The 17,853-nt window shown below is 48.8% G+C and overlaps 12 non-coding genes across 12 annotated transcripts; all 12 read left to right on the plus strand.

The window, feature by feature from the left end:
• The first annotated feature begins 178 nt into the window (after positions 1-178).
• trnac-gca (transfer RNA cysteine (anticodon GCA)) lies at positions 179-250 on the plus strand. The gene has a single exon. It is a non-coding gene; the product is annotated as a tRNA-Cys (tRNA).
• Positions 251-2,319: 2,069 nt separating this feature from the next.
• On the plus strand, positions 2,320-2,391 carry trnac-gca (transfer RNA cysteine (anticodon GCA)). The gene has a single exon. It is a non-coding gene; the product is annotated as a tRNA-Cys (tRNA).
• Positions 2,392-3,390: 999 nt separating this feature from the next.
• On the plus strand, positions 3,391-3,462 carry trnac-gca (transfer RNA cysteine (anticodon GCA)). Its single transcript has one exon. It is a non-coding gene; the product is annotated as a tRNA-Cys (tRNA).
• A 472-nt stretch (positions 3,463-3,934) lies between these two features.
• trnac-gca (transfer RNA cysteine (anticodon GCA)) lies at positions 3,935-4,006 on the plus strand. The gene has a single exon. It is a non-coding gene; the product is annotated as a tRNA-Cys (tRNA).
• Positions 4,007-4,469: 463 nt separating this feature from the next.
• Positions 4,470-4,541, plus strand: trnac-gca (transfer RNA cysteine (anticodon GCA)). The gene has a single exon. It is a non-coding gene; the product is annotated as a tRNA-Cys (tRNA).
• Positions 4,542-5,541: 1,000 nt separating this feature from the next.
• On the plus strand, positions 5,542-5,613 carry trnac-gca (transfer RNA cysteine (anticodon GCA)). The gene has a single exon. It is a non-coding gene; the product is annotated as a tRNA-Cys (tRNA).
• A 4,225-nt stretch (positions 5,614-9,838) lies between these two features.
• On the plus strand, positions 9,839-9,910 carry trnac-gca (transfer RNA cysteine (anticodon GCA)). Its single transcript has one exon. It is a non-coding gene; the product is annotated as a tRNA-Cys (tRNA).
• A 2,611-nt stretch (positions 9,911-12,521) lies between these two features.
• Positions 12,522-12,593, plus strand: trnac-gca (transfer RNA cysteine (anticodon GCA)). Its single transcript has one exon. It is a non-coding gene; the product is annotated as a tRNA-Cys (tRNA).
• A 464-nt stretch (positions 12,594-13,057) lies between these two features.
• trnac-gca (transfer RNA cysteine (anticodon GCA)) lies at positions 13,058-13,129 on the plus strand. Its single transcript has one exon. It is a non-coding gene; the product is annotated as a tRNA-Cys (tRNA).
• A 998-nt stretch (positions 13,130-14,127) lies between these two features.
• Positions 14,128-14,199, plus strand: trnac-gca (transfer RNA cysteine (anticodon GCA)). The gene has a single exon. It is a non-coding gene; the product is annotated as a tRNA-Cys (tRNA).
• A 471-nt stretch (positions 14,200-14,670) lies between these two features.
• Positions 14,671-14,742, plus strand: trnac-gca (transfer RNA cysteine (anticodon GCA)). Its single transcript has one exon. It is a non-coding gene; the product is annotated as a tRNA-Cys (tRNA).
• Positions 14,743-17,352: 2,610 nt separating this feature from the next.
• Positions 17,353-17,424, plus strand: trnac-gca (transfer RNA cysteine (anticodon GCA)). The gene has a single exon. It is a non-coding gene; the product is annotated as a tRNA-Cys (tRNA).
• The last annotated feature ends 429 nt before the right edge of the window (positions 17,425-17,853 follow it).

The following is a 17,853-nucleotide window of genomic DNA, read 5'->3' on the forward strand; positions in this document are numbered from 1 at the left end:
CATTTCCATTGCCGATGCAAATGCTATTGAAGTCAGACAGTCATTTTGGAAATAGGTTTCACATACAAAACATCTCTGCTGCACGTAAACTGTTGAAAGGCGCAGACAAGAGAGGTGTTTTAGACAATTGTCACTGTAGTATGTGGAAAGTGTGAACATGCAGTGCGTTGGGCACATGGGGGGTGTAGCTCAGTGGTAGAGCATTTGACTGCAGATCAAGAGGTCCCCAGTTCAAATCTGGGTGCCCCCTTTACACGTGAGCAGTGCATCGAGGATCTGCCGTTCGCCCTCTGCACCGGGAACTCCTTGGAAGGGGTGTTTTCTTCCCGCATTCAACGACCACGGCAAAGTCCTTCTGTGATGAACAGCTGAAGGACACGAAGATCCGTGTTGCCTCGTGAGATGTTGCAATGTAGCACTGCAGTGCCGAAACGAGAGCTTGAAAGCCTTGCATGTGCATTCGTTCAGAGCTGATGTCAGTTCGTAGGGCATTTGCGCAATAACTTACGTCCATTAAAACTCTGCCACTCAGCCATTTCCATTGCCGATGCAAATGCTATTGAAGTCAGACAGTCATTTTGGAAATAGGTTTCACATACAAAACATCTCTGCTGCACGTAAACTGTTGAAAGGCGCAGACAAGAGAGGTGTTTTAGACAATTGTCACTGTAGTATGTGGAAAGTGTGAACATGCAGTGCGTTGGGCACATGGGGGGGTGTAGCCAAGTGGTAGAGCATTTGACTGCAGATCAAGAGGTCCTCAGTTCAAATCTGGGTGCCACCTTTACACGTGAGCAGTGCATCGAGGATCTGCCGTTTACCCCTCTGCACAGGGAACACCTTGGAAGGGGTGTTTTCTTCCCGCATTCAACGACCACGGCAAAGTTCCTTCTGTGATGAACAGCTGAAGGACACGAAGATCCGTGTTGCGTCGTGAGATGTTGCAATGTAGCACGGCAGTGCCGAAACCAGAGCTTGAAAGCCTTGCATGTGCATTCGTTCAGAGCTGATGTCAGTTCGGAGGGCATTTGCGCAATAACTTACGTCCATTTAAACTCTGCCACTCAGCCATTTCCATTGCCGATGCAAATGCTATTCAAGTCAGACAGTCATTTTGGAAATAGGTTTCACATACAAAACATCTCTGCTGCACGTAAACTGTTGAAAGGCGCAGACAAGAGAGGTGTTTTAGACATTTGTCACTGTAGTATGTGGAAAGTGTGAGCATGCAGCGCGTTCCCCAACTGGGGGGTGTAGCTCTGTGGTAGAGCATTTGACTGCAGATCAAGAGGTCCCCAGTTCAAATCTGGGTGCCCCCTTTACACGTGAGCAGTGAATCGAGGATCTGCCGTTTACCCCTCTGCACAGGGAACACCTTGGAAGGGGTGTTTTCTTCCCGCATTCAACGACCACGGCAAAGTTCCTTCTGTGATGAACAGCTGAAGGACACGAAGATCCGTGTTGCCTCGTGAGATGTTGCAATGTAGCACTGCAGTGCCGAAACGAGAGCTTGAAAGCCTTGCATGTGCATTCGTTCAGAGCTGATGTCAGTTCGGAGCGCATTTGCGCAATAACTTACGTCCATTTAAACTCTGCCACTCAGCCATTTCCATTGCCGATGCAAATGCTATTGAAGTCAGACAGTCATTTTGGAAATAGGTTTCACATACAAAACATCTCTGCTGCACGTAAACTGTTGGAACGCGCAGACAAGAGAGGTGTTTTCGACAATTGTCACTGTAGTATGTGGAAAGTGTGAACATGCCGTGCCTTGGGCACATGGGGGGGGTGTAGCCAAGTGGTAGAGCATTTGACTGCAGATCAAGAGGTCCTCAGTTCAAATCTGGGTGCCCCCTTTACACGTGAGCAGTGCATCGAGGATCTGCCGTTTTCCCCTCTGCACAGGGAACACCTTGGAAGGGGTGTTTTCTTCCCGCATTCAACGACCACGGCAAAGTTCCTTCTGTGATGAACAGCTGAAGGACACGAAGATCCGTGTTGCCTCGTGAGATGTTGCGATGTAGCACTGCAGTGCCGAAACGAGAGCTTGAAAGCCTTGCATGTGCATTCGTTCAGAGCTGATGTCAGTTCGTAGGGCATTTGCGCAATAACTTACGTCCAATTAAACTCTGCCACTCAGCCATTTCCATTGCCGATGCAAATGCTATTCAAGTCAGACAGTCATTTTGGAAATAGGTTTCACATACAAAACATCTCTGCTGCACGTAAACTGTTGAAAGGCGCAGACAAGAGAGGTGTTTTAGACAATTGTCACTGTAGTATGTGGAAAGTGTGAACATGCAGTGCGTTGGGCACATGGGGGGTGTAGCTCAGTGGTAGAGCATTTGACTGCAGATCAAGAGGTCCCCAGTTCAAATCTGGGTGCCCCCTTTGCACGTGAGCAGTGCATCGAGGATCTGCCGTTTACCCCTCTGCACAGGGAACACCTGGGAAGGGGTGTTTTCTTCCCGCATTCAACGACCCCGGCAAAGTTCCTTCTGTGATGAACAGCTGAAGGACACGAAGATCCGTGTTGCCTCGTGAGATGTTGCAATGTAGCACGGCAGTGCCGAAACCAGAGCTTGAAAGCCTAGCATGTGCATTCGTTCAGAGCTGATGTCAGTTCGGCGGGCATTTGCGCAATAACTTACGTCCATTTAAACTCTGCCACTCAGCCATTTCCATTGCCGATGCAAATGCTATTGAAGTCAGACAGTCATATTGGAAATAGGTTTCACATACAAAACATCTCTGCTGCACGTAAACTGTTGAAAGGCGCAGACAAGAGAGGTGTTTAGACAATTGTCACTGTAGTATGTGCAAAGTGTGAACATGCAGTGCGTTGGGCCCATGGGGGGTGTAGCTCAGTGGTAGAGCATTTGACTGCAGATCAAGAGGTCCCCAGTTTAAATCTGGGTGCCCCCTTTACACGTGAGCAGTGCACCGAGGATCTGCCGTTCACCCCTCTGCACCGGGAACTCCTTGGAAGGGGTGTTTTTCTTCCCGCATTCAACGACCACGGCAAAGTTCCTTCTGTGATGAACAGCTGAAGGACACGAAGATCCGTGTTGCCTCGTGAGATGTTGCAATGTAGCACTGCAGTGCCGAAACGAGAGCTTGAAAGCCTTGCATGTGCATTCGTTCAGAGCTGATGTCAGTTCGGAGGGCATTTGCGCAATAACTTACGTCCATTTAAACTCTGCCACTCAGCCATTTCCATTGCCGATGCAAATGCTATTGAAGTCAGACAGTCATTTTGGAAATAGGTTTCACATACAAAACATCTCTGCTGCACGTAAACTGTTGAAAGGCGCCGACAAGAGAGGTGTTTTAGACAATTGTCACTGTAGTATGTGGAAAGTGTGAACATGCAGAGCGTTGGGCGCATGGGGGGGTGTAGCTCAGTGGTAGAGCATTTGACTGCAGATCAAGAGGTCCCCAGTTCAAATCTGGGTGCCCCCTTTACACGTGAGCAGTGCATCGAGGATCTGCCGTTCACCCCTCTGCACCGGGAACTTCTTGGAAGGGGGTGTTTTCTTCCCGCATTCAACGACCACGGCAAAGTTCCTTCTGTGATGAACAGCTGAAGGACACGAAGATCCGTGTTGCCTCGTGAGATGTTGCGATGTTGCAATGTAGCACTGCAGTGCCGAAACCAGAGCTTGAAAGCCTTGCATGTGCATTCGTTCAGAGCTGATGTCAGTTCGGAGGGCATTTGCGCAATAACTTAGGTCCAATTAAACTCTGCCACTCAGCCATTTCCATTGCCGATGCAAATGCTATTGAAGTCAGACAGTCATTTTGGAAATAGGTTTCACATACAAAACATCTCTGCTGCACGTAAACTGTTGAAAGGCGCAGACAAGAGAGGTGTTTTAGACAATTGTCACTGTAGTATGTGGAAAGTGTGAGCATGCAACGTGTTTTCCGCCTTGGGGGTGTAGCTCAGTGGTAGAGCATTTGACTGCAGATCAAGAGGTCCCCAGTTCAAATCTGGGTGCCCCCTTTACACGTGAGCAGTGCATCGAGGATCTGCCGTTTACCCCTCTGCACCGGGAACACCTTGGAAGGGGTGTTTTCTTCCCGCATTCAACGACCACGGCAAAGTTCCTTCTGTGATGAACAGCTGAAGGACTCGAAGATCCGTGTTGCGTCGTGAGATGTTGCAATGTAGCACTGCAGTGCCGAAACGAGAGCTTGAAAGCCTTGCATGTGCATTCGTTCAGAGCTGATGTCAGTTCGGAGCGCATTTGCGCAATAACTTACGTCCATTAAACTCTGCCACTCAGCCATTTCCATTGCCGATGCAAATGCTATTGAAGTCAGACAGTCATTTTGGAAATAGGTTTCACATACAAAACATCTCTGCTGCACGTAAACTGTTGGAACGCGCAGACAAGAGAGGTGTTTTCGACAATTGTCACTGTAGTATGTGGAAAGTGTGAACATGCCGTGCCTTGGGCACCTGGGGGGGTGTAGCTCAGTGGTAGAGCATTTGACTGCAGATCAAGAGGTCCCCAGTTCAAATCTGGGTGCCCCCTTTACACGTGAGCAGTGCATCGAGGATCTGCCGTTCACCCCTCTGCACCGGGAACTCCTTGGAAGGGGTGTTTTCTTCCCGCATTCAACGACCACGGCAAAGTTCCTTCTGTGATGAACAGCTGAAGGACACGAAGATCCGTGTTGCCTCGTGAGATGTTGCAATGTAGCACTGCAGTGCCGAAACGAGAGCTTGAAAGCCTTGCATGTGCATTCGTTCAGAGCTGATGTCAGTTCGTAGGGCATTTGCGCAATAACTTACGTCCAATTAAACTCTGCCACTCAGCCATTTCCATTGCCGATGCAAATGCTATTGAAGTCAGACAGTCATTTTGGAAATAGGTTTCACATACAAAACATCTCTGCTGCACGTAAACTGTTGAAAGGCGCAGACAAGAGAGGTGTTTTAGACAATTGTCACTGTAGTATGTGGAAAGTGTGAACATGCAGTGCGTTGGGCACATGGGGGGGGTGTAGCCAAGTGGTAGAGCATTTGACTGCAGATCAAGAGGTCCTCAGTTCAAATCTGGGTGCCACCTTTACACGTGAGCAGTGCATCGAGGATCTGCCGTTTACCCCTCTGCACAGGGAACACCTTGGAAGGGGTGTTTTCTTCCCGCATTCAACGACCACGGCAAAGTTCCTTCTGTGATGAACAGCTGAAGGACACGAAGATCCGTGTTGCGTCGTGAGATGTTGCAATGTAGCACTGCAGTGCCGAAACGAGAGCTTGAAAGCCTTGCATGTGCATTCGTTCAGAGCTGATGTCAGTTCGGAGGGCATTTGCGCAATAATTTACATCCATTTAAACTCTGCCACTCAGCCATTTCCACTGCCGATGCAAATGCTATTGAAGTCAGACAGTCATTTTGGAAATAGGTTTCACATACAAAACATCTCTGCTGCACGTAAACTGTTGAAAGGCGCAGACAAGAGAGGTGTTTTAGACAATTGTCACTGTAGTATGTGGAAAGTGTGAACATGCAGTGCGTTGGGCACATGGGGGGTGTAGCTCAGTGGTAGAGCATTTGACTGCAGATCAAGAGGTCCCCAGTTCAAATCTGGGTGCCCCCTTTACACGTGAGCAGTGCATCGAGGATCTGCCGTTTACTTCTCTGCACAGGGAACACCTGGGAAGGGGTGTTTTCTTCCCGCATTCAACGACCACGGCAAAGTTCCTTCTGTGATGAACAGCTGAAGGACACGAAGATCCGTGTTGCCTCGTGAGATGTTGCAATGTAGCACGGCAGTGCCGAAACCAGAGCTTGAAAGCCTTGCATGTGCATTCGTTCAGAGCTGATGTCAGTTCGGAGGGCATTTGCGCAATAACTTACGTCCATTTAAACTCTGCCACTCAGCCATTTCCATTGCCGATGCAAATGCTATTCAAGTCAGACAGTCATTTTGGAAATAGGTTTCACATACAAAACATCTCTGCTGCACGTAAACTGTTGAAAGGCGCAGACAAGAGAGGTGTTTTAGACATTTGTCACTGTAGTATGTGGAAAGTGTGAACATGCAGCGCGTTCCCCAACTGGGGGTGTAGCTCTGTGGTAGAGCATTTGACTGCAGATCAAGAGGTCCCCAGTTCAAATCTGGGTGCCCCCTTTACACGTGAGCAGTGAATCGAGGATCTGCCGTTTACCCCTCTGCACAGGGAACACCTTGGAAGGGGTGTTTTCTTCCCGCATTCAACGACCACGGCAAAGTTCCTTCTGTGATGAACAGCTGAAGGACACGAAGATCCGTGTTGCGTCGTGAGATGTTGCAATGTAGCACTGCAGTGCCGAAACGAGAGCTTGAAAGCCTTGAATGTGCATTCGTTCAGAGCTGATGTCAGTTCGGAGCGCATTTGCGCAATAACTTACGTCCATTTAAACTCTGCCACTCAGCCATTTCCATTGCCGATGCAAATGCTATTGAAGTCAGACAGTCATTTTGGAAATAGGTTTCACATACAAAACATCTCTGCTGCACGTAAACTGTTGGAACGCGCAGACAAGAGAGGTGTTTTCGACAATTGTCACTGTAGTATGTGGAAAGTGTGAACATGCCGTGCCTTGGGCACATGGGGGGGGTGTAGCCAAGTGGTAGAGCATTTGACTGCAGATCAAGAGGTTCTCAGTTCAAATCTGGGTGCCCCCTTTACACGTGAGCAGTGCATCGAGGATCTGCCGTTTACCCTCTGCACAGGGAACACCGTGGAAGGGGTGTTTTCTTCCCGCATTCAACGACCACGGCAAAGTTCCTTCTGTGATGAACAGCTGAAGGACACGAAGATCCGTGTTGCGTCATGAGATGTTGCAATGTAGCACTGCAGTGCCGAAACGAGAGCTTGAAAGCCTTGCACGTGCATTCGTTTAGAGCTGATGTCAGTTCGGAGGGCATTTGCGCAATAACTTACATCCATTTAAACTCTGCCACTCAGCCATTTCCATTGCCGATGCAAATGCTATTGAAGTCAGACAGTCATTTTGGAAATAGGTTTCACATACAAAACATCTCTGCTGCACGTAAACTGTTGAAAGGCGCAGACAAGAGAGGTGTTTTAGACAATTGTCACTGTAGTATGTGCAAAGTGTGAACATGCAGTGCGTTGGGCCCATTGGGGGGTGTAGCTCAGTGGTAGAGCATTTGACTGCAAATCAAGAGGTCCCCAGTTTAAATCTGGGTGTCACCTTTACACGTGAGCAGTGCATCGAGGATCTGCCGTTCACCCCTCTGCACCGGGAACTCCTTGGAAGGGGTGTTTTTCTTCCCGCATTCAACGACCACGGCAAAGTTCCTTCTGTGATGAACAGCTGAAGGACACGAAGATCCGTGTTGCCTCGTGAGATGTTGCGATGTTGCAATGTAGCACTGCAGTGCCGAAACGAGAGCTTGAAAGCCTTGCATGTGCATTCGTTCAGAGCTGATGTCAGTTCGGAGGGCATTTGCGCAATAACTTAGGTCCAATTAAACTCTGCCACTCAGCCATTTCCATTGCCGATGCAAATGCTATTGAAGTCAGACAGTCATTTTGGAAATAGGTTTCACATACAAAACATCTCTGCTGCACGTAAACTGTTGAAAGGCGCAGACAAGAGAGGTGTTTTAGACAATTGTCACTGTAGTATGTGGAAAGTGTGAACATGCAGTGCGTTCCCCAACTGGGGGGTGTAGCTCTGTGGTAGAGCATTTGACTGCAGATCAAGAGGTCCCCAGTTCAAATCTGGGTGCCCCCTTTACACGTGAGCAGTGAATCGAGGATCTGCCGTTTACCCTCTGCACAGGGAACACCTTGGAAGGGGTGTTTTCTTCCCGCATTCAACGACCACGGCAAAGTTCCTTCTGTGATGAACAGCTGAAGGACACGAAGATCCGTGTTGCGTCGTGAGATGTTGCAATGTAGCACTGCAGTGCCGAAACGAGAGCTTGAAAGCCTTGAATGTGCATTCGTTCAGAGCTGATGTCAGTTCGGAGCGCATTTGCGCAATAACTTACGTCCATTTAAACTCTGCCACTCAGCCATTTCCATTGCCGATGCAAATGCTATTGAAGTCAGACAGTCATTTTGGAAATAGGTTTCACATACAAAACATCTCTGCTGCACGTAAACTGTTGGAACGCGCAGACAAGAGAGGTGTTTTCGACAATTGTCACTGTAGTATGTGGAAAGTGTGAACATGCCGTGCCTTGGGCACATGGGGGGGGTGTAGCCAAGTGGTAGAGCATTTGACTGCAGATCAAGAGGTTCTCAGTTCAAATCTGGGTGCCCCCTTTACACGTGAGCAGTGCATCGAGGATCTGCCGTTTACCCCTCTGCACAGGGAACACCGTGGAAGGGGTGTTTTCTTCCCGCATTCAACGACCACGGCAAAGTTCCTTCTGTGATGAACAGCTGAAGGACACGAAGATCCGTGTTGCGTCATGAGATGTTGCAATGTAGCACTGCAGTGCCGAAACGAGAGCTTGAAAGCCTTGCACGTGCATTCGTTTAGAGCTGATGTCAGTTCGGAGGGCATTTGCGCAATAACTTACATCCATTTAAACTCTGCCACTCAGCCATTTCCATTGCCGATGCAAATGCTATTGAAGTCAGACAGTCATTTTGGAAATAGGTTTCACATACAAAACATCTCTGCTGCACGTAAACTGTTGAAAGGCGCAGACAAGAGAGGTGTTTTAGACAATTGTCACTGTAGTATGTGCAAAGTGTGAACATGCAGTGCGTTGGGCCCATGGGGGGTGTAGCTCAGTGGTAGAGCATTTGACTGCAAATCAAGAGGTCCCCAGTTTAAATCTGGGTGTCACCTTTACACGTGAGCAGTGCATCGAGGATCTGCCGTTCACCCCTCTGCACCGGGAACTCCTTGGAAGGGGTGTTTTCTTCCCGCATTCAACGACCACGGCAAAGTTCCTTCTGTGATGAACAGCTGAAGGACACGAAGATCCGTGTTGCCTCGTGAGATGTTGCGATGTTGCAATGTAGCACTGCAGTGCCGAAACGAGAGCTTGAAAGCCTTGCATGTGCATTCGTTCAGAGCTGATGTCAGTTCGGAGGGCATTTGCGCAATAACTTAGGTCCAATTAAACTCTGCCACTCAGCCATTTCCATTGCCGATGCAAATGCTATTGAAGTCAGACAGTCATTTTGGAAATAGGTTTCACATACAAAACATCTCTGCTGCACGTAAACTGTTGAAAGGCGCAGACAAGAGAGGTGTTTTAGACAATTGTCACTGTAGTATGTGGAAAGTGTAAACATGCAGTGCGTTGGGCGCCTGGGGGGTGTAGCTCAGTGGTAGAGCGTTTGACTGCAGATCAAGAGGTCCCCAGTTCAAATCTGGGTGCCCCTTTACACGTGAGCAGTGCATCGAGGATCTGCCGTTCGCCCCTCTGCACCGGGAACTCCTGGAAGGGGTGTTTTCTTCCCGCATTCAACGACCACGGCAAAGTTCCTTCTGTGATGAACAGCTGAAGGACACGAAGATCCGTGTTGCCTCGTGAGATGTTGCAATGTAGCACTGCAGTGCCGAAACGAGAGCTTGAAAGCCTTGCATGTGCATTCGTTCAGAGCTGATGTCAGTTCGTAGGGCATTTGCGCAATAACTTACGTCCAATTAAACTCTGCCACTCAGCCATTTCCATTGCCGATGCAAATGCTATTGAAGTCAGACAGTCATTTTGGAAATAGGTTTCACATACAAAACATCTCTGCTGCACGTAAACTGTTGAAAGGCGCAGACAAGAGAGGTGTTTTAGACAATTGTCACTGTAGTATGTGGAAAGTGTGAACATGCAGTGCGTTGGGCACATGGGGGGTGTAGCTCAGTGGTAGAGCATTTGACTGCAGATCAAGAGGTCCCCAGTTCAAATCTGGGTGCCCCCTTTACACGTGAGCAGTGCATCGAGGATCTGCCGTTCGCCCCTCTGCACCGGGAACTCCTTGGAAGGGGTGTTTTCTTCCCGCATTCAACGACCACGGCAAAGTTCCTTCTGTGATGAACAGCTGAAGGACACGAAGATCCGTGTTGCCTCGTGAGATGTTGCAATGTAGCACTGCAGTGCCGAAACGAGAGCTTGAAAGCCTTGCATGTGCATTCGTTCAGAGCTGATGTCAGTTCGTAGGGCATTTGCGCAATAACTTACGTCCAATTAAACTCTGCCACTCAGCCATTTCCATTGCCGATGCAAATGCTATTGAAGTCAGACAGTCATTTTGGAAATAGGTTTCACATACAAAACATCTCTGCTGCACGTAAACTGTTGAAAGGCGCAGACAAGAGAGGTGTTTTAGACAATTGTCACTGTAGTATGTGGAAAGTGTAAACATGCAGTGCGTTGGGCACATGGGGGGTGTAGCTCAGTGGTAGAGCATTTGACTGCAGATCAAGAGGTCCTCAGTTCAAATCTGGGTGCCACCTTTACACGTGAGCAGTGCATCGAGGATCTGCCGTTTACCCTCTGCACAGGGAACACCTTGGAAGGGGTGTTTTCTTCCCGCATTCAACGACCACGGCAAAGTTCCTTCTGTGATGAACAGCTGAAGGACACGAAGATCCGTGTTGCGTCGTGAGATGTTGCAATGTAGCACGGCAGTGCCGAAACCAGAGCTTGAAAGCCTTGCATGTGCATTCGTTCAGAGTTGATGTCAGTTCGGAGGGCATTTGCGCAATAACTTACGTCCATTTAAACTCTGCCACTCAGCCATTTCCATTGCCGATGCAAATGCTATTCAAGTCAGACAGTCATTTTGGAAATAGGTTTCACATACAAAACATCTCTGCTGCACGTAAACTGTTGAAAGGCGCAGACAAGAGAGGTGTTTTAGACAATTGTCACTGTAGTATGTGGAAAGTGTGAACATGCAGTGCGTTCCCCAACTGGGGGGTGTAGCTCTGTGGTAGAGCATTTGACTGCAGATCAAGAGGTCCCCAGTTCAAATCTGGGTGCCCCCTTTACACGTGAGCAGTGAATCGAGGATCTGCCGTTTACCCCTCTGCACAGGGAACACCTTGGAAGGGGTGTTTTCTTCCCGCATTCAACGACCACGGCAAAGTTCCTTCTGTGATGAACAGCTGAAGGACACGAAGATCCGTGTTGCCTCGTGAGATGTTGCAATGTAGCACTGCAGTGCCGAAACGAGAGCTTGAAAGCCTTGCATGTGCATTCGTTCAGAGCTGATGTCAGTTCGGAGCGCATTTGCGCAATAACTTACGTCCATTTAAACTCTGCCACTCAGCCATTTCCATTGCCGATGCAAATGCTATTGAAGTCAGACAGTCATTTTGGAAATAGGTTTCACATACAAAACATCTCTGCTGCACGTAAACTGTTGGAACGCGCAGACAAGAGAGGTGTTTTCGACAATTGTCACTGTAGTATGTGGAAAGTGTGAACATGCCGTGCCTTGGGCACATGGGGGGGGTGTAGCCAAGTGGTAGAGCATTTGACTGCAGATCAAGAGGTCCTCAGTTCAAATCTGGGTGCCCCCTTTACACGTGAGCAGTGCATCGAGGATCTGCCGTTTTCCCCTCTGCACAGGGAACACCTTGGAAGGGGTGTTTTCTTCCCGCATTCAACGACCACGGCAAAGTTCCTTCTGTGATGAACAGCTGAAGGACACGAAGATCCGTGTTGCGTCGTGAGATGTTGCAATGTAGCACTGCAGTGCCGAAACGAGAGCTTGAAAGCCTTGCACGTGCATTCGTTCAGAGCTGATGTCAGTTCGGAGGGCATTTGCGCAATAACTTACATCCATTTAAACTCTGCCACTCAGCCATTTCCATTGCCGATGCAAATGCTATTGAAGTCAGACAGTCATTTTGGAAATAGGTTTCACATACAAAACATCTCTGCTGCACGTAAACTGTTGAAAGGCGCAGACAAGAGAGGTGTTTAAGACAATTGTCACTGTAGTATGTGAAAGTGTGAACATGCAGTGCGTTGGGCCCATGGGGGGGTGTAGCTCAGTGGTAGAGCATTTGACTGCAGATCAAGAGGTCCCAGTTCAAATCTGGGTGCCACCTTTACACGTGAGCAGTGCATCGAGGATCTGCCGTTCACCCCTCTGCACCGGGAACTCCTTGGAAGGGGTGTTTTCTTCCCGCATTCAACGACCACGGCAAAGTTCCTTCTGTGATGAACAGCTGAAGGACACGAAGATCCGTGTTGCCTCGTGAGATGTTGCGATGTTGCAATGTAGCACTGCAGTGCCGAAACGAGAGCTTGAAAGCCTTGCATGTGCATTCGTTCAGAGCTGATGTCAGTTCGGAGGGCATTTGCGCAATAACTTAGGTCCAATTAAACTCTGCCACTCAGCCATTTCCATTGCCGATGCAAATGCTATTGAAGTCAGACAGTCATTTTGGAAATAGGTTTCACATACAAAACATCTCTGCTGCACGTAAACTGTTGAAAGGCGCAGACAAGAGAGGTGTTTTAGACAATTGTCACTGTAGTATGTGGAAAGTGTAAACATGCAGTGCGTTGGGCACCTGGGGGGTGTAGCTCAGTGGTAGAGCATTTGACTGCAGATCAAGAGGTCCCCAGTTCAAATCTGGGTGCCCCCTTTACACGTGAGCAGTGCATCGAGGATCTGCCGTTCACCCCTCTGCACCGGGAACTCCTTGGAAGGGGTGTTTTCATCCCGCATTCAACGACCACGGCAAAGTTCCTTCTGTGATGAACAGCTGAAGGACACGAAGATCCGTGTTGCCTCGTGAGATGTTGCAATGTAGCACTGCAGTGCCGAAACGAGAGCTTGAAAGCCTTGCATGTGCATTCGTTCAGAGCTGATGTCAGTTCGTAGGGCATTTGCGCAATAACTTACGTCCAATTAAACTCTGCCACTCAGCCATTTCCATTGCCGATGCAAATGCTATTGAAGTCAGACAGTCATTTTGGAAATAGGTTTCACATACAAAACATCTCTGCTGCACGTAAACTGTTGAAAGGCGCAGACAAGAGAGGTGTTTTAGACAATTGTCACTGTAGTATGTGGAAAGTGTGAACATGCAGTGCGTTGGGCACATGGGGGGGTGTAGCTCAGTGGTAGAGCATTTGACTGCAGATCAAGAGGTCCCCAGTTCAAATCTGGGTGCCCCCTTTGCACGTGAGCAGTGCATCGAGGATCTGCCGTTTACCCCTCTGCACGGGAACACCTGGGAAGGGGTGTTTTCTTCCCGCATTCAACGACCACGGCAAAGTTCCTTCTGTGATGAACAGCTGAAGGACACGAAGATCCGTGTTGCCTCGTGAGATGTTGCAATGTAGCACGGCAGTGCCGAAACCAGAGCTTGAAAGCCTAGCATGTGCATTCGTTCAGAGCTGATGTCAGTTCGGCGGGCATTTGCGCAATAACTTACGTCCATTTAAACTCTGCCACTCAGCCATTTCCATTGCCGATGCAAATGCTATTGAAGTCAGACAGTCATTTTGGAAATAGGTTTCACATACAAAACATCTCTGCTGCACGTAAACTGTTGAAAGGCGCAGACAAGAGAGGTGTTTAAGACAATTGTCACTGTAGTATGTGGAAAGTGTGAACATGCAGTGCGTTGGGCCCATGGGGGGTGTAGCTCAGTGGTAGAGCATTTGACTGCAAATCAAGAAGTCCCCAGTTTAAATCTGGGTGCCCCCTTTACACGTGAGCAGTGCACCGAGGATCTGCCGTTCACCCCTCTGCACCGGGAACTCCTTGGAAGGGGTGTTTTCTTCCCGCATTCAACGACCACGGCAAAGTTCCTTCTGTGATGAACAGCTGAAGGACACGAAGATCCGTGTTGCCTCGTGAGATGTTGCAATGTAGCACTGCAGTGCCGAAACGAGAGCTTGAAAGCCTTGCATGTGCATTCGTTCAGAGCTGATGTCAGTTCGGAGGGCATTTGCGCAATAACTTACGTCCATTTAAACTCTGCCACTCAGCCATTTCCATTGCCGATGCAAATGCTATTGAAGTCAGACAGTCATTTTGGAAATAGGTTTCACATACAAAACATCTCTGCTGCACGTAAACTGTTGAAAGGCGCCGACAAGAGAGGTGTTTTAGACAATTGTCACTGTAGTATGTGGAAAGTGTGAACATGCAGAGCGTTGGGCGCATGGGGGGGTGTAGCTCAGTGGTAGAGCATTTGACTGCAGATCAAGAGGTCCCCAGTTCAAATCTGGGTGCCCCCTTTACACGTGAGCAGTGCATCGAGGATCTGCCGTTCACCCCTCTGCACCGGGAACTTCTTGGAAGGGGTGTTTTCTTCCCGCATTCAACGACCACGGCAAAGTTCCTTCTGTGATGAACAGCTGAAGGACACGAAGATCCGTGTTGCCTCGTGAGATGTTGCGATGTTGCAATGTAGCACTGCAGTGCCGAAACGAGAGCTTGAAAGCCTTGCATGTGCATTCGTTCAGAGCTGATGTCAGTTCGGAGGGCATTTGCGCAATAACTTAGGTCCAATTAAACTCTGCCACTCAGCCATTTCCATTGCCGATGCAAATGCTATTGAAGTCAGACAGTCATTTTGGAAATAGGTTTCACATACAAAACATCTCTGCTGCACGTAAACTGTTGAAAGGCGCAGACAAGAGAGGTGTTTTAGACAATTGTCACTGTAGTATGTGGAAAGTGTGAGCATGCAACGTGTTTTCCGCCTTGGGGGTGTAGCTCAGTGGTAGAGCATTTGACTGCAGATCAAGAGGTCCCCAGTTCAAATCTGGGTGCCCCCTTTACACGTGAGCAGTGCATCGAGGATCTGCCGTTCACCCCTCTGCACCGGGAACTCCTTGGAAGGGGTGTTTTCTTCCCGCATTCAACGACCACGGCAAAGTTCCTTCTGTGATGAACAGCTGAAGGACACGAAGATCCGTGTTGCCTCGTGAGATGTTGCAATGTAGCACTGCAGTGCCGAAACGAGAGCTTGAAAGCCTTGCATGTGCATTCGTTCAGAGCTGATGTCAGTTCGGAGCGCATTTGCGCAATAACTTACGTCCATTTAAACTCTGCCACTCAGCCATTTCCATTGCCGATGCAAATGCTATTGAAGTCAGACAGTCATTTTGGAAATAGGTTTCACATACAAAACATCTCTGCTGCACGTAAACTGTTGGAACGCGCAGACAAGAGAGGTGTTTTAGACAATTGTCACTGTAGTATGTGGAAAGTGTGAACATGCAGTGCGTTGGGCACATGGGGGGTGTAGCTCAGTGGTAGAGCATTTGACTGCAGATCAAGAGGTCCCCAGTTCAAATCTGGGTGCCCCTTTACACGTGAGCAGTGCATCGAGGATCTGCCGTTCGCCCTCTGCACCGGGAACTCCTTGGAAGGGGGTGTTTTCTTCCCGCATTCAACGACCACGGCAAAGTTCCTTCTGTGATGAACAGCTGAAGGACACGAAGATCCGTGTTGCCTCGTGAGATGTTGCAATGTAGCACTGCAGTGCCGAAACGAGAGCTTGAAAGCCTTGCATGTGCATTCGTTCAGAGCTGATGTCAGTTCGTAGGGCATTTGCGCAATAACTTACGTCCATTAAACTCTGCCACTCAGCCATTTCCATTGCCGATGCAAATGCTATTGAAGTCAGACAGTCATTTTGGAAATAGGTTTCACATACAAAACATCTCTGCTGCACGTAAACTGTTGAAAGGCGCAGACAAGAGAGGTGTTTTAGACAATTGTCACTGTAGTATGTGGAAAGTGTAAACATGCAGTGCGTTGGGCACATGGGGGGGGTGTAGCCAAGTGGTAGAGCATTTGACTGCAGATCAAGAGATCCCCAGTTCAAATCTGGGTGCCCCTTTACACGTGAGCAGTGCATCGAGGATCTGCCGTTTACCCCTCTGCACAGGGAACACCTTGGAAGGGGTGTTTTCTTCCCGCATTCAACGACCACGGCAAAGTTCCTTCTGTGATGAACAGCTGAAGGACACGAAGATCCGTGTTGCCTCGTGAGATGTTGCGATGTTGCAATGTAGCACTGCAGTGCCGAAACGAGAGCTTGAAAGCCTTGCATGTGCATTCGTTCAGAGCTGATGTCAGTTCGGAGGGCATTTGCGCAATAACTTACGTCCATTAAACTCTGCCACTCAGCCATTTCCATTGCCGATGCAAATGCTATTGAAGTCAGACAGTCATTTTGGAAATAGGTTTCACATACAAAACATCTCTGCTGCACGTAAACTGTTGAAAGGCGCAGACAAGAGAGGTGTTTTAGACAATTGTCACTGTAGTATGTGGAAAGTGTGAACATGCAGCGCGTTGTGCGCCTGGTGGGTGTAGCTCAGTGGTAGAGCATTTGACTGCAGATCAAGAGGTCCCCAGTTCAAATCTGGGTGCCCCTTTACACGTGAGCAGTGCATCGAGGATCTGCCGTTTACCCCTCTGCACAGGGAACACCTGGAAAGGGGTGTTTTCTTCCCGCATTCAACGACCACGGCAAAGTTCCTTCTGTGATGAACAGCTGAAGGACTCGAAGATCCGTGTTGCGTCGTGAGATGTTGCAATGGAGCACGGCAGTGCCGAAACCAGAGCTTGAAAGCCTTGCATGTGCATTCGTTCAGAGCTGATGTCAGTTTGGAGGGCATTTGCGCAATAACTTACGTCCATTTAAACTCTGCCACACAGCCATTTCCATTGCCGATGCAAATGCTATTGAAGTCAGACAGTCATTTTGGAAATAGGTTTCACATACAAAACATCTCTGCTGCACGTAAACTGTTGAAAGGCGCAGACAAGAGAGGTGTTTTAGACAATTGTCACTGTAGTATGTGGAAAGTGTGAACATGCCGTGCCTTGGGCACTTGGGGGGTGTTGCTCAGTGGTAGAGCATTTGACTGCAGATCAAGAGGTCCCCAGTTCAAATCTGGGTGCCCCCTTTGCCCGTGAGCAGTGCATCGAGGATCTGCCGTTCGCCCCTCTGCACCGGGAACTCTGTGGAAGGGGTGTTTTCTTCCCGCATTCAACGACCACGGCAAAGTTCCTTCTGTGATGAACAGCTGAAGGACACGAAGATCCGTGTTGCCTCGTGAGATGTTGCAATGTAGCACTGCAGTGCCGAAACGAGAGCTTGAAAGCCTTGCATGTGCATTCGTTCAGAGCTGATGTCAGTTCGTAGGGCATTTGCGCAATAACTTACGTCCAATTAAACTCTGCCACTCAGCCATTTCCATTGCCGATGCAAATGCTATTGAAGTCAGACAGTCATTTTGGAAATAGGTTTCACATACAAAACATCTCTGCTGCACGTAAACTGTTGAAAGGCGCAGACAAGAGAGGTGTTTTAGACAATTGTCACTGTAGTATGTGGAAAGTGTGAACATGCAGTGCGTTGGGCACATGGGGGGGGTGTAGCTCAGTGGTAGAGCATTTGACTGCAGATCAAGAGGTCCCCAGTTCAAATCTGGGTGCCCCCTTTACACGTGAGCAGTGCATCGAGGATCTGCCGTTCACCCCTCTGCACAGGGAACACCTTGGAAGGGGTGTTTTCTTCCCGCATTCAACGACCACGGCAAAGTTCCTTCTGTGATGAACAGCTGAAGGACACGAAGATCCGTGTTGCCTCGTGAGATGTTGCGATGTTGCAATGTAGCACTGCAGTGCCGAAACGAGAGCTTGAAAGCCTTGCATGTGCTTTCGTTCAGAGCTGATGTCAGTTCGGAGGGCATTTGCGCAATAACTTACGTCCAATAAAACTCTGCCACTCAGCCATTTCCATTGCCGATGCAAATGCTATTGAAGTCAGACAGTCATTTTGGAAATAGGTTTCACATACAAAACATCTCTGCTGCACGTAAACTGTTGAAAGGCGCAGACAAGAGAGGTGTTTTAGACAATTGTCACTG

Source organism: Hemiscyllium ocellatum, unplaced genomic scaffold (genome assembly GCF_020745735.1).
Source record: "Hemiscyllium ocellatum isolate sHemOce1 unplaced genomic scaffold, sHemOce1.pat.X.cur. scaffold_3155_pat_ctg1, whole genome shotgun sequence".
In the NCBI taxonomy this organism is placed as follows: domain Eukaryota; kingdom Metazoa; phylum Chordata; class Chondrichthyes; order Orectolobiformes; family Hemiscylliidae; genus Hemiscyllium; species Hemiscyllium ocellatum.